At 40.1% G+C, this 12,516-nt stretch overlaps 1 protein-coding gene across 14 annotated transcripts in view; it reads left to right on the top strand.

The window, feature by feature from the left end:
- Positions 1 to 507: 507 nt before the first annotated feature.
- The window catches only part of R3HDM1 (R3H domain containing 1), a 199,277-nt gene continuing 187,268 nt past the window's right edge, over positions 508 to 12,516 (top strand). For 12 of the 14 annotated variants that reach the window (XM_023193775.2, XM_023193781.1, XM_023193782.1 and 9 more), the window contains exon 1: positions 508 to 670. The gene's annotated coding sequence lies outside the window, so the exon portion shown is untranslated. The remainder of the gene's footprint in view (positions 671 to 12,516) is intronic. The other 2 variants (XM_023193776.2, XM_023193787.2) reach the window with 1 other exon arrangement.

The raw sequence follows: 12,516 nt of genomic DNA on the forward strand, positions 1-12,516 counted from the left end.
GACGCTGGAGAAACCGGGTGTTCGTTTCAGAACCCGTTAGCGCTAAGGGGAGGAGCCAAGCCCTTAAGCAGCATGCCTTACTTCGCCCCACATGGAGGATAATTTTCCTTTACCCCTAAAAAGCACTATGAATACCCCCTGAGGAAATATGGTTGTCTTTTAAATACCTAGAGTCAGTAAAAACTCACGAAACTCCCTCACCTCAGGATCCAACTCGTGGGAAAAGGTAGCTCTTTTACAAGTGGGCAAAATGGCTGTCCTCCTAGTTTTACCATTGGTTGGCTTTTGCGCCCTCAAGGGCGGTTACTTATCACGGATTGGTTCTTTTTCTCTTAAGGTTGGAGGAAGATTTGGCAAGGCTCTCCGAGGCCTGGGAGGAGGTAAAGGAGTGGAGAGAAGGCAGTTTTTTCAAGCGTGATTGGGCAACACTCATGTCACTCCGGGGACGTACAACCTATGAGTAGTCGGCTGCCGCTCAAAGAGAACGAAGAGGCGGGGCTACTGCGTGGTGGGAAGGGGCGGGATTCTGCCAGCCGCGGCTGCCGCTGGAGCCGGTGTCCGGGCTGGTGATGGGGTTAATTCCCTTTCGTAAGACTCTTACTTGCACCCACCCAGCCCCGCCGTCGCCCCGCCGCGCCGCGCTCCAACCGCCTCCTCCTCAGTAACGCGGGTAAGAGATGCCCTCCCCTCCCCCGTCCAGCTCCCCGGGAATAACGCGCCTCGCTCCCCTCCCCCGCCCGCCAACCGGTAGCGCTAACGGAGAAGGAGGCAGGCAGGGGAGAGATGCGGTGTGTGAGAAGGTGGCCTTCCCCGCCGCGTCGTCGGCGCTCCAGCCAGGGCCTTCCGACGTCCCGCTGCTGCCAGCCCGCCGTTAGGTCGGGTTCCGAGGGGAGCCAGTCTCGCCTGGCCCGCGGCTGCGGCTGCGGCTGCAGCTGCAGCCACTACCTTGTGCCCACCGCCCCCACTCGGGGGCCATGTGAAAAGCAAACCCCTCGAGGCCTAGCGGAGGAGGCAGGGGAAAGATTCCCGAGTCTCTGCCATGGCTACTGCTGCTGCCTCCGCGGCTGCTCTTGCAGCCCCAGGGACTCGGGAGCCAGCCACAGCAGGCCTGCCAGGAGCGTGGTGCTGCTCTCTCGGGTGGCTGGCGCCGGTGCCCCGGGCTCCCACGGCCGCATCCCCTGGCCTTGCACCAAGAGAATTTTCAGCCTCGACCGGTTGGTGAAATGTAGGTACATTTTCCCTGTGGTACCAGCAAAAGCACAATGGGAATATTAAAAAGAAAGTTGAATGATTGTCAGTGTCACGGTCCCCCGGGATCACATTTACACACGTTTTGATGACTGAGCCTTAGGCTGCCAACAAATCTTTGTGTGTTTTGAAGTTTTTTGGTGTTTTGTTTTGTTTTGTTGTTGTGATTAGGTCCAAAGGGTGCCTCTGTTGAGCTTGTTTTTATAAAGAAACTTAAATTATTGGGACTATCATGCTCCGTGTGTAATTGTCCTGGGATAGTAAGTTGACTAAGTAAAAGGTGAAGAGGTGCTTTCCAAATTAGGATTAGTGAACAGTAAATGGTTTTTCTAATAAAATCTTCTAAATATATGTATCTTCATGATTATGGTTTACCTAATTGTAACTTTAAGAAACCCTTTTTAGCTTAAATGTCATTGATGACAAAAACTTTTAAATGAAAAGATGGTTAAAGTCAAACTGGAAGTCTACCCGTTTATAATATTTGAAACAAGATCTTCTAAGTATTTAGTAGGATACCAGTCTGACAGGAATAATTGGACACCTCTCAATTTCTAAAAATTTGGCATATTTGGCTATTTTTAGGGCATTCTGTTATGATTTCTTCATCACCTTTTGATCGAGTGCTTGTCTTTTCAAATACCACTCTGTTTTTATGCCTGGAAGAATATGTCTTTAAATCATGGATTCTATAGTCTGTAGTAGACATACCTGTGATCAGAGTTAAAATTCTAGACTCATTTAAAGGTTTACTTGTTGGCAGAATAAACCTGGGTTCTGAAGAAATATCTGAGTTTTGATCATTTCTTCAGGGTCTGAGAAGACTATGGTGGCTTAATGGTCTTCTATATTCCATAACTAGTACACCTGGATACAGGATTGACATAGATACGTTCGGGTCCTGGAGGAAATTTGGGTATCTATTAAGAAATGAAAACTGCCAGCCATATAGTAGTCACCTGTAGTCCCTGCTACTCAGGAGTATGAGGTGAGAGGATCACTGGAGCCCAGGAGTTCAAGGCCAGCCTAGGCAGTATAGCAGAACATCGTCTCAAAAAAATAAATAAATACATAGCCTTAGAAGGTAAGTAAGTCCCCTGAGATCCCCACAAAGTGCCTGTAACATATATTGCCAGCTGCCAGCATAGTATTTTCCAAAACTTAAGAGTTAATTGATAAATTATACAATTGATACTTTCAGATCTTGAGTGATTTATATAGAGAAAAGCTGTTGAAAATTTAGGAGTCGTCTACATTTTCTTCCTGGCTGTTGGATCCCTCCATGAACCTCAGTTCGGTTTCCTCATCTGTAAAATGAGGATGATAATGCTTAACTTAGGAAGTTATGAAAATTAGAGATAAATATATAATAACGGCCGGGCGCAGTGGCTCACACCTGTAATCCTAGCACTTTGGGAGACTGAGGAAGGCGGATCACCTGAGGTCGGGAGTTGGAGACCAGCGTGACCAACATGGAGAAACCCCATCTCTACTAAAAATACAAAAACTTACTTGCGTGTGGTGGTGGGCACCTGTAATCTCAGCTACTCGGGAGGCTGAGGCAGGAGAATCGCTTAACCAGGGAGGCAGTGGTGAGTGGAGATCAGGCCATTGAACTCCAGCCTGGGCAACAAGAGTGAAACTCCATCTTAAAAACAAAGAAAACAGAAAATTAGAGATAAAGTATGTAAATCCCTTAGCATTGAGCCTGACACAGTTTGTGCAATTAAATATTAAATTTATTATTTTCATGCATATTTAGAGAATGGGTTTGTTGTGCATATGCTGAGGGTTTTGTTGCAGCCTTCGAACACATTCTGTTACTGAAGAGTACCACAGGCATATTAATTTAAATAGTGACTTAAGCACAGTTTGTGGCTAGTTATTTTTGATTACCTTATGGAAGTTTTTTTGACTTTCAATTAAAATGCAAGTGTCTTTGGAATATGTTTCAAATGGATTATTGGGAATAATAATTAGTGTATTCCATGTAGTAGTTAACTACTGTAATATCTTTTAAATTTTATTTAGCTGATACATGTTTCAAGCTCTAGTTTATATACATGCTATCCACATTCATTGTGCTACCAGGCGACATTTGAACTATTTAATACAGAGTTAAGATTAAGCAAATCATTTGAAATTGTTATGACCATATGTGACTACAGTTTTGTTGCTGTTTTTTAATTCTCCTTATTTATCAACACTTGAGTGTTCCTTTTCTGTGAAACAACTCGTGAGAGATGCTATTCCTTTCTCTTCCTAGGCATTTCTGAAAATTTACTGAGTCTTCACACATAATAGTGTTCTTAGAATTTCTATAGTTAAACAAATTTAAGGTTAGCATGAAGATGATTATATTACGAAGTCTTTTCTGACAGGAATGCACAGTCAGAGTTCAAAACAAGCTGCACCTTAACCAAAATAATGAGCTGAGGTATATATGGTGGGCCTCCCAAGTCATTGGACCTTGTACAAATGGGTGCTCCTCCAAGGAGGTGTTACATGATAGTAGCAATAGAAAATTATATAAACTTGAAATGAGATTTGTCAAATATTATTCAGAAGATGTGCATTGCCATGCATTGCAAGTAATAGGTTTTTCTTTTTCTTTTTTTGAACTGGTACTTTAGTGTACCTAATTACATCCATTTGAGTTAGTATTAAGTTTTAATTTCTCAGCAATAAAGTAGTGAAAATTGGTAGCAGTTTTGTTTTTCCCATTCTTGGAAAATGTTACAGTGATGAACAAGGCTTGATAGGTTTGTAAAATACTATTGCTATTTGAATTAGAAAATTTCACTATTGACTTTCCATATTCTATTGTAAATAAGTTGGGGAATTAGTGTGTCAAGGAGGCGTAGTAACAAATGGTAATGTAATTTTCAAATAGCTATTGCAGCACCAAACCGCAGAATCAGTACTCTGTCTTTATAACCACATTTGCCTATAGGGATAATTTATTTCTTATAACTTAAGATAACTAAAGTGAAGGGCCGGGCGGGGTGGCTCACGCCTGTAATCCCAGCACTTTGGGAGGCTGAGACAGATCACAAGGTCAACAGTTCGAGACCAGCCTGGCCAGTATGGTGAAACCCCATCTCTACTAAAATTACAAAAATTAGTAGGGCGTGTTGGTGGGCGCCTGTAGTCCCAGCTACTTGGGAGGCTGAGTCAGGAGAATCGCTTGAACCTGGGAGGCGGAGGTTGCGGTGAGCCAAGATCATGCCACCGCACTCCAGCCTAGCGACAGAGCAAGACTTTGTCTCAAAAATAAATAAATAAATAAATAAATAAATAAATAAATAAATAAATAAATAAAATGGAATGAGATGGCTATTGTGAAGAGAAGGAAGTCAGTTTTTTCTCTGTATAATTGTAAACTTTAAAAAAAAAATCATCTTGAGACTTAATCCTTAAGACTTCCTGTAATGTTTAATAATATGGACATGTGCAAAGAATTAAATCGTATAATTAAACAAAATTTTGTCAAGTTAACTTTGCTTCTCAAATAAGGAAGTTATATAATTAAACACATTTGCTTGTACCTAATAAGACATTAGCGTCTCATGAATGTATGTCATTTCCAGAATTAAATCAATTAGTTATTGGCTGTGGGTTGAAATAGAGATGAAACTAAATCCTGGCCCAAAGCTAGTTTTGTACCTTATTTTCCAGCAATTTGTTTGTTTCATATCTAGGTTTTATCTTTAATATTTTGCCTCATCTTACCCATTCTTAGTCTCCATACACACATATTAACTTAAATTTCTTTTTCTGAGAATTTTGAAAGCCTATAGTTTATGATCTTTGTTCCCTCTTTGCCTTGTGAATTTTATATTTGTGAGTTTTTTCCAAATTTCTACCTGTCAGCTCACTTCTTTAGGAAAGTTGTAAGGTTTTTGAGCCACCTTATTTCATTTTTTATTTTTTTAAGAGACAGGTTTCACCCTGTCACCCAGACTGGAGTGCAGCAACAAGGATCATAGCTTACCACAGCCTTGAACTTTGAGGCTCAAGTGAGCCTCCCATCTTATGCTCCCAAGTAACTAGGACTACAAGCTTGTCACTAGGACTATAGGCACATGGCTGATTTTTTAATTTAGTAGAGACAGGTTCTTACTGTGTTACCCAGGCTGGTCTCCCACTTCCTGGGCTCAAGCGATGCTCCTGTCTTGGCCTGCCAAAGTGCTGGAATTACAGGCATAAGCCACTGCACCCAGCCTGTTTCATGAATAGTAGATTGCACAGCATGTTTAAATGATGTTTGCTTTACTAAAGTTTTTATCTACAACTCCCTATAATGACTTCATCTGACAAAGAAATTAAGTAGAGAAAATAAACTACCTTTGTTTTTATTCTTGACCATTCTCAAGAGGGAATAACTTGATATTGTCTGATCTAAGGATTTAAAATAGTGAATTTGACTTCTTACAACATTAGTTTCATGAATGACAAGTATAAATTACTTTTGTGGGTTAGTTGTACAATTAACTTCGCTAACCTGTCCTTTAAGGCAGGGGTCCCCAGCCCTTAGGAACTGGGCCACACAGCAGGAGGTGTGTGAGTGGACCGTGAACATCACCACCTGAGCTCTGCCTCCCGTCAGATCAGCGGTGGCATTAGATTCTTATATGATTGCAAACCCTATTGTGAACTGCACATGCAAGGGATCTAGGTGGCATGCTTCTTATGAGAATCTAATGCCTGATGATCAGAGATAGAACAGTTTCATCCCATAACCATCCTCCTCACCCCCTGCACCATCTGGGGAAAAATTATTTTCCACAAAACAGGTCCCTGGTGCTCTTAGGACAGAAACAAGTTCCACAACTAGAGTAAACTACCACCTTAGTCTGAGGTGGCTTAACTGTGGATTTACTTTGTTACCTTGCCTCTCAGTGGGGAGAGAAGCTCTGGAATTTAAAAAAAAAAAAGTCTTACTGTTGTGAAATCAAACTTCTTTGTACATGTTTACAACATGTGTACAAAACAATAGCTAAAGTGAGCGTTAGTCTTTCTTTTTATTTATTTATTTTTGAGACGAAGTCTCACTCTGTACCCCCAGGCTGGAGTGCAGTGGCACAATGTTGGCCTTGGGAGGCAACCTCTGCCTCCCAGGTTCAAGCAATTCTCCTTCCTCAGTCCCCCAAGTAGCTGGGACTACAGTCACAAGCCACCGTGCTGGCTAATTTTTGTATTTTTAGTAGAGACGGGGTTTTGCCATATTGGCCAGGGTGGTCTCGAACTCCTGACCTCAAGTGATGCGCCCACCTTGGCCTCCCAAAGTGCTGGGATTACAGGCATGAGCCACCATGCCTACAGCCTAGGCCTTCATTTTAGTAAGCCCCTATTTTATTTAATATTTTATTTTATTTTATTTTATTATTTTATTTTTTTGAGACAGGGTCTTGCTTTGTTGCCCAGGCTGGAGTGCAGTGGCGTGGTCTCGGCTCACTGCAACCTCCTCCTCCTGGGCTCAAGCGATTCTCCTGCCTTAGCCTCCCTAGTAGCTGGGATTATAGGTATGAGCCACTGTGCCCGGTGGGCTCTCATTTTAAAAATGCTCTTGGGAAAGAAGCTTCCTTCATACAGAATTACTGCATATCTATTTGTTTTTTACTGGGAACAACCCAAATGTCCTTTGCTGCATGAATTATTGAACTGTGATACATCCATACCATGGAATACTACGCTGCCATAAAAAAGGAACAAACTGCAGTCACACGTTGTTTAACATTAGGGATAAGTTCTGAGGAATGTGTCATTAGACAGTTTCGTTGTGCCAACATCATGGAGTCCTTACACAACATTGTGTAAGGTTGCTTACACAAACCTACATGGTATATAGCCTTAGAGATACCTAAATTATATGGTATGTATGGCTTGTTGCTCCTGGGCTACAAACCTATACAATATGCTACTATACTAAATACTGTAGGCAATTTTAACACCATGGTTAAGTATCTGTATATCTAAATAAAGACAAGGTGCAGTAAAAATAAGGTATAAAATATTTTTAAATAGTATACCTAAGGCACTTATAATGAATGTGGCTTGCAGCACTGGAAACTATTTTATGTGAGCCAGTGAGTGAATGCAGAGGCCTCTGACATGATCGTACACCATTGTAGACTTTATAAATGCTGTATACTTGGGTTCCACTAAATTTATAAAATATTTTTCTATCTAAAAAATTAAGTTTGCTGTAACTTTTTACTTTATAAATTTGTTAGAATTTTAAGTTTTGACCCTTTTGTGGTAACACTTAGCTTAAAATAGACATAGTACAACTGTACAAAAATATTTTTTCTTTGTATCCTTGCACTATAAGCATTTTCTGTTTTACAATTTTTGGGGATTCGTTTGTTTGTTTTTGTGAAGGAGTTTTGCTGTCATCACCGTCACCCAGGCTGGAGTGCAGTGGCACGATCTTGGCTCAGTGCAACCTCTGCCTTCTGGATTCAAGCGATTCTCCTGCCTCATCCTCCCAAGTAGCTGGGACTACAGGTGCCCACCACCATGCCCGGCTAATTTTTGTATTTTTGGTAGAGACAGGGTTTCACCATGTTGGCCAGGCTGGTCTTGAACTCCTCACCTCAGGTGATCCACTCACCTCAGTCTCCCAACGTGCTTGGATTACAAACATGAGCCACTGCACCTGGCCTAAAAGTTTTTGTTGTTGTTGTTGTTTTTCCTTTAAAAGTTTTTGTTAAAAACTAAAATGTAAACACATGCATTAGCCTAGGCCTGTGCATGTGGTCAGGATCATCAATATCATTGTCTTCCATCTTTGTATCATGTCCCGCCGGAAGGTCTTCAAAGACAATTACACACATGAATCTATCATCTTGACGTTAATGTATTTTTCTGGAATACTTCTTGAAGGACCTCCCTGAGCTGTTTGACAGTTAACTTCTAATTTTTTTATATAATTTTTAATACAATTTTTAATCTAATTTTTTAAATAAAAGGAGTACACTAAAATAATAAGTGTAGTAAATGCATAAATCAATATCATAGTCATTTATTACCATTATCAAGTATTACGTGCTGTACATATATGTATGTGCTATACTTTCATGTAGTCATATGCATATAGCAATGCGGTAGGTTTACACCAGCATCACCATAAACATGTGAGTAATGTGTTAACGAAGGCTGTGATAATCCTTAGGTGCTAGGAATTTTTCACCAACATAGTCTTATAGGACCACTGTCATTGCCATTGTTGACTGAAATGTCATTATGCAGTGCATGATTGTATTGATACAGCAACTAGAATGGATCCCCAAAGAATTGCAGGCACACCTAGGAGATACTGTGAGTTCAGTCCCAGACAACCATGAAAAAGTGAGTCATATACATTTTTTGGTATCCCAGTGCATTTGAAAGTTAGGTTTACTACTTACATTATCACTTAAAAAAAAAAAAAGAATTTTGTATAATTCTGTAGTCTATTTAAAGTGTGAAGAGCATTGTGTCTAAAAAATGCACATATCTTAATTTTTAAATATTGCTAAAAAATTCTAATAATCATCTGAGCCTTCAGCAGGTTGTAATCTTTTTGCTGGTGGAGAGTCTTGCTTCAGTGTTGGTGGCTGCTGACCGATCAAGATGGTTGTTGCTGAAGGTTGGAGTGACTGTGGCAATATCTGAAAATAAGACAACAATGACAGCAGTGTCCACGTTGATGGGCACTTCCTTTCATGAAAGATTTCTCGATAGTATGTGCTGCTGTTGGAAAGCATTTTACCCACCAGTAGAACTTCTTTCAAAATTGTAGTCAGTCCTCTCCAATTTTCCTACTACTTTGTAACTAAGTTGGTATAATATTCTAAATCTTTTGTTGCTATTTCAACAATGCCCACAGAAATAGACTTAACCAGGAGTAGAGTCCATCTCAAGAAACCACATTCTTTGCTCATCCGTAATCGTGAACAAATGATATCATGAGCAACAATTCAAACACATCTTTAAGCCCCACTTCTGATTCTAGTTCTCTTAACAATTTCTACCACATCTGTAGTTACTTTACCCATGGTAGTCTTGAACCCCTCCAAGTCATCCATGAAGGTTGAAATCGATTTCTCCAGACTCTTGTTGATATTTTGTAACTTCACAGATGCCTAGGTGGTCAAAAAATAAAAATTTTTAAACGTTGATATTTTGACCTCCTCCCATGAATCATAAATGTTCTTTTAAGACATGGAGGTCTTGCTCTGTTGCCCAGGTTGGAGTGTAGTGCTGCTGTCATAGCTCATTGTAACCTTGAACTTTGGGGCTCTAGCAGTTCTCCCACTTCAGTGCTGGTGCATGCCACATCTGTCTATTTTTATTTTTATTTATTTATTTATTTTGGTAGGGACAGGGTCTTGCTCTGTAGCCCAGGCTGGTCTCAAACTCCTGGCCTCAAGCAATCCTGCCTCAGCCTCCCAGTGTTGGGATTACAGGCATGAGCCACCATGCCCACAAATGTTGTTAATGGCATCTAGCATGATGAATCCTTTCCAGAAGGTTTTTAGCTTACTTTACCCAGTTGCATCAGAGGAATTACTATCTTTGGCAGCCATGTAGCCTTACATAGTGTATTTCATAAATATGAGACTTAAAAATAAAAATTAATCATTGACACATGGGCTGAAAAATACATGTTGTGTTAGCAGGCAAAAGAACATTCATTTCTTTTTACATCTCCATCAGAGCTCTTGGGTGACAAGGTACTTTATCAATGAACAGTAAGTGTTTTAAAAGGAGTCTTCTTTTAAAAGGAGTCTACTGAGCAGTAGGTGTCAACAGCAGATTTTAAGTATTCATATATAGCATACCTGTTGCAAACAGATGTGCTGTCATCCAGGCTTTGTTTCATTTATAGAGCACAGGCTCTGTAAAAGTACACAGTACACAAGTACTTTTAGCATAGTTCTCAATGGCCCTAGGATTTTCAGAATGTTAAATGAGCACTGGCTTCAACTTAAAGTTAAGCATCTCCATCAGCTTCTAACGAGAGTCAACCTGTCTTTTGAAGCTTTGAAGCAGGGCATTGACTTCTCTCTATGAAAGTCCTAGAATAGCATCTTCCAATAGAAAGCTGTTTTGTCTACATTGAAAATCTGTTGTTTAGTGACCACCTTCATCAATGATCTTAGATCTTCTGGGTAATTTGTTGCAGCTTCTTCAACACTTACTGCTTCACGTTGCATGTTTACGTTATGGAGATGGTGTCATTTTCCCTAAACCTCATAAATCAGTCTTTGTTAGCTTTCAACTTCTGCAGCTTCCTTATCTCTCTCAACCTTCATAGAATTGAAGAGAGTGCATTCTACTGGGTTAGACTTTTGCCTAAGGGAATATGGTGGCTGGTTTGATCATCTGTCTGGACCCCTGAAACGTCCATATCAACAATAAGGCTATTTTGCTTTCTTACCATCTATGTGTTCACTGGAGTAGCAATTTTTACTTCTTTCAAGAACTTTTCCTTTGCATTCACAGCTTGGCTAACTATTTGATGCTATGAGGCCTAGGCTTTCAGCCTGTCTCACCTTTCAACATGCCTTTCTTGCTAAGCTTAATCATTTCTAACTTTTGATTTAAAGTGAGAGATCTGTGACTCTTACTTTCACTTAAACATGTGGAGGCCATTGTAGGGTTATTAACTGACCTAATTTCTTTTTTTTTTGAGACGGAGTCTTGCTCTGTCACTCAGGCTGGCGTGCAGTGGTGCAATCTCGGCTCACTGCAAGCTCCACCTCCTGTGTTCACGCCATTCTGCTGCCTCAGCCTCCACCTCTGAAGTCACTGGGACTACAGGCACCCACCACCACGCCCAGCTAATTTTTTGTATTTTTAATACAGACAGGGTTTCACTGTGTTAGCCAGGATGGTCTTGATCTCCTGACCTCGCGATCTGCCTGCCTTGGCCTCCCAAAGTGCTGGGATTACAGGTGTAAGCCACGACACCTGGCCAATTGACCTAATTTCAATATTGTTTTGTCTCAGTGAATAGGTAGGACCAAAGAGAGGGAGAAGAGATGGGGCATCAGCCAGTTGGTGGCGCAATCAGAACACCTACAGCATTTATCAACTTAGTTCACTGTCTTATATGGGTGTGGTTTGTGGTCCCCTAAAACAATTACAGTGGTAAGGTCAAAGAGCACTGATTGCAGCTCAGCATCACCTGACATAATAATGAAAGAGTTTGAAATATTGCAAGAATTACCAAACTATTACACAGAGACATGTTGGGGAAATGGTAGTGATCGACATGCTCAACTCAAGAGTTGCCACAAACCTTCAATTTGTTTTAAAAAAAATAGTAAAAGAAAAAAAGAAAAGCAATGTTTCTGAAGTGCATATAGGTTGAGTACTTTTTACCTGAAATTTGTGAGACCAGAAGTGTATTGGATTTTTTCAGATTTTGGAATATTGAGATATCTTTGGGATGAGACCCGAATTTAAACAGGAAATTTGTTTCATATGTACCTTATACTCATAGCCTAAAGATAATTGTATACAGTATTTTAAATAATTGTTTGCATAAAACAAAATTTTGACTGCAACTTATCATGTAAGGTCAGGTGTGGAATTTTCTACTTGTATTGTCATCTTAGTGTTCAAAACTGTTGGATTTTGGAGCATATTGGATTTCACATTTTCAGATTAGGTATGCACAACCTGTGTGTGTTCCTGTATAGTACTAAGGGGGAAAAATACCTGTTTTTAAACAAATATCCTCTGCAAAATACCATTCATATATTTAACATAGTTCCATTGGTTATTATTACTAAGCCATGTTCGCATGTATAGAGCACAATAGAAATATCTCTAACACTGAACAAATCCAAGTTACAGTTTTTGTTTTCACTTTGTGTGCCTTGTTTTTTTCTAAATGCCAGTTCTTTTCTCATTGTCCTTTTGTTAGGTCTTGCTGTTCTTTCATTTTTTAACTCCTCGTCATTTAAACTAGAAAGAATCTGTTGTCCGCATTTTTCATTGTCCAGTTGCTGTAATATGGTTTTGTCAAGAGGCATTATTCAACCAGATGTTTATATTGTAAGCATATTATCTGTAAGATGAAATAAAAGATTTCTTCCCCTATGATGACATAACAAGCATCAAACTGGGAGATGATAACTAATTTGAGGGAAGAGGGTAACGTTAATGCTTAAGTTTACTAGTAAATAATGAAAGAGTTTGAAATATTGCAAGAATTACCAAACTATTACACAGAGACATGTTGGGGAAATGGTAGTGATCGACATGCTCAAC

Source organism: Piliocolobus tephrosceles, chromosome 11 (genome assembly GCF_002776525.5).
Source record: "Piliocolobus tephrosceles isolate RC106 chromosome 11, ASM277652v3, whole genome shotgun sequence".
Classification (NCBI taxonomy): domain Eukaryota; kingdom Metazoa; phylum Chordata; class Mammalia; order Primates; family Cercopithecidae; genus Piliocolobus; species Piliocolobus tephrosceles.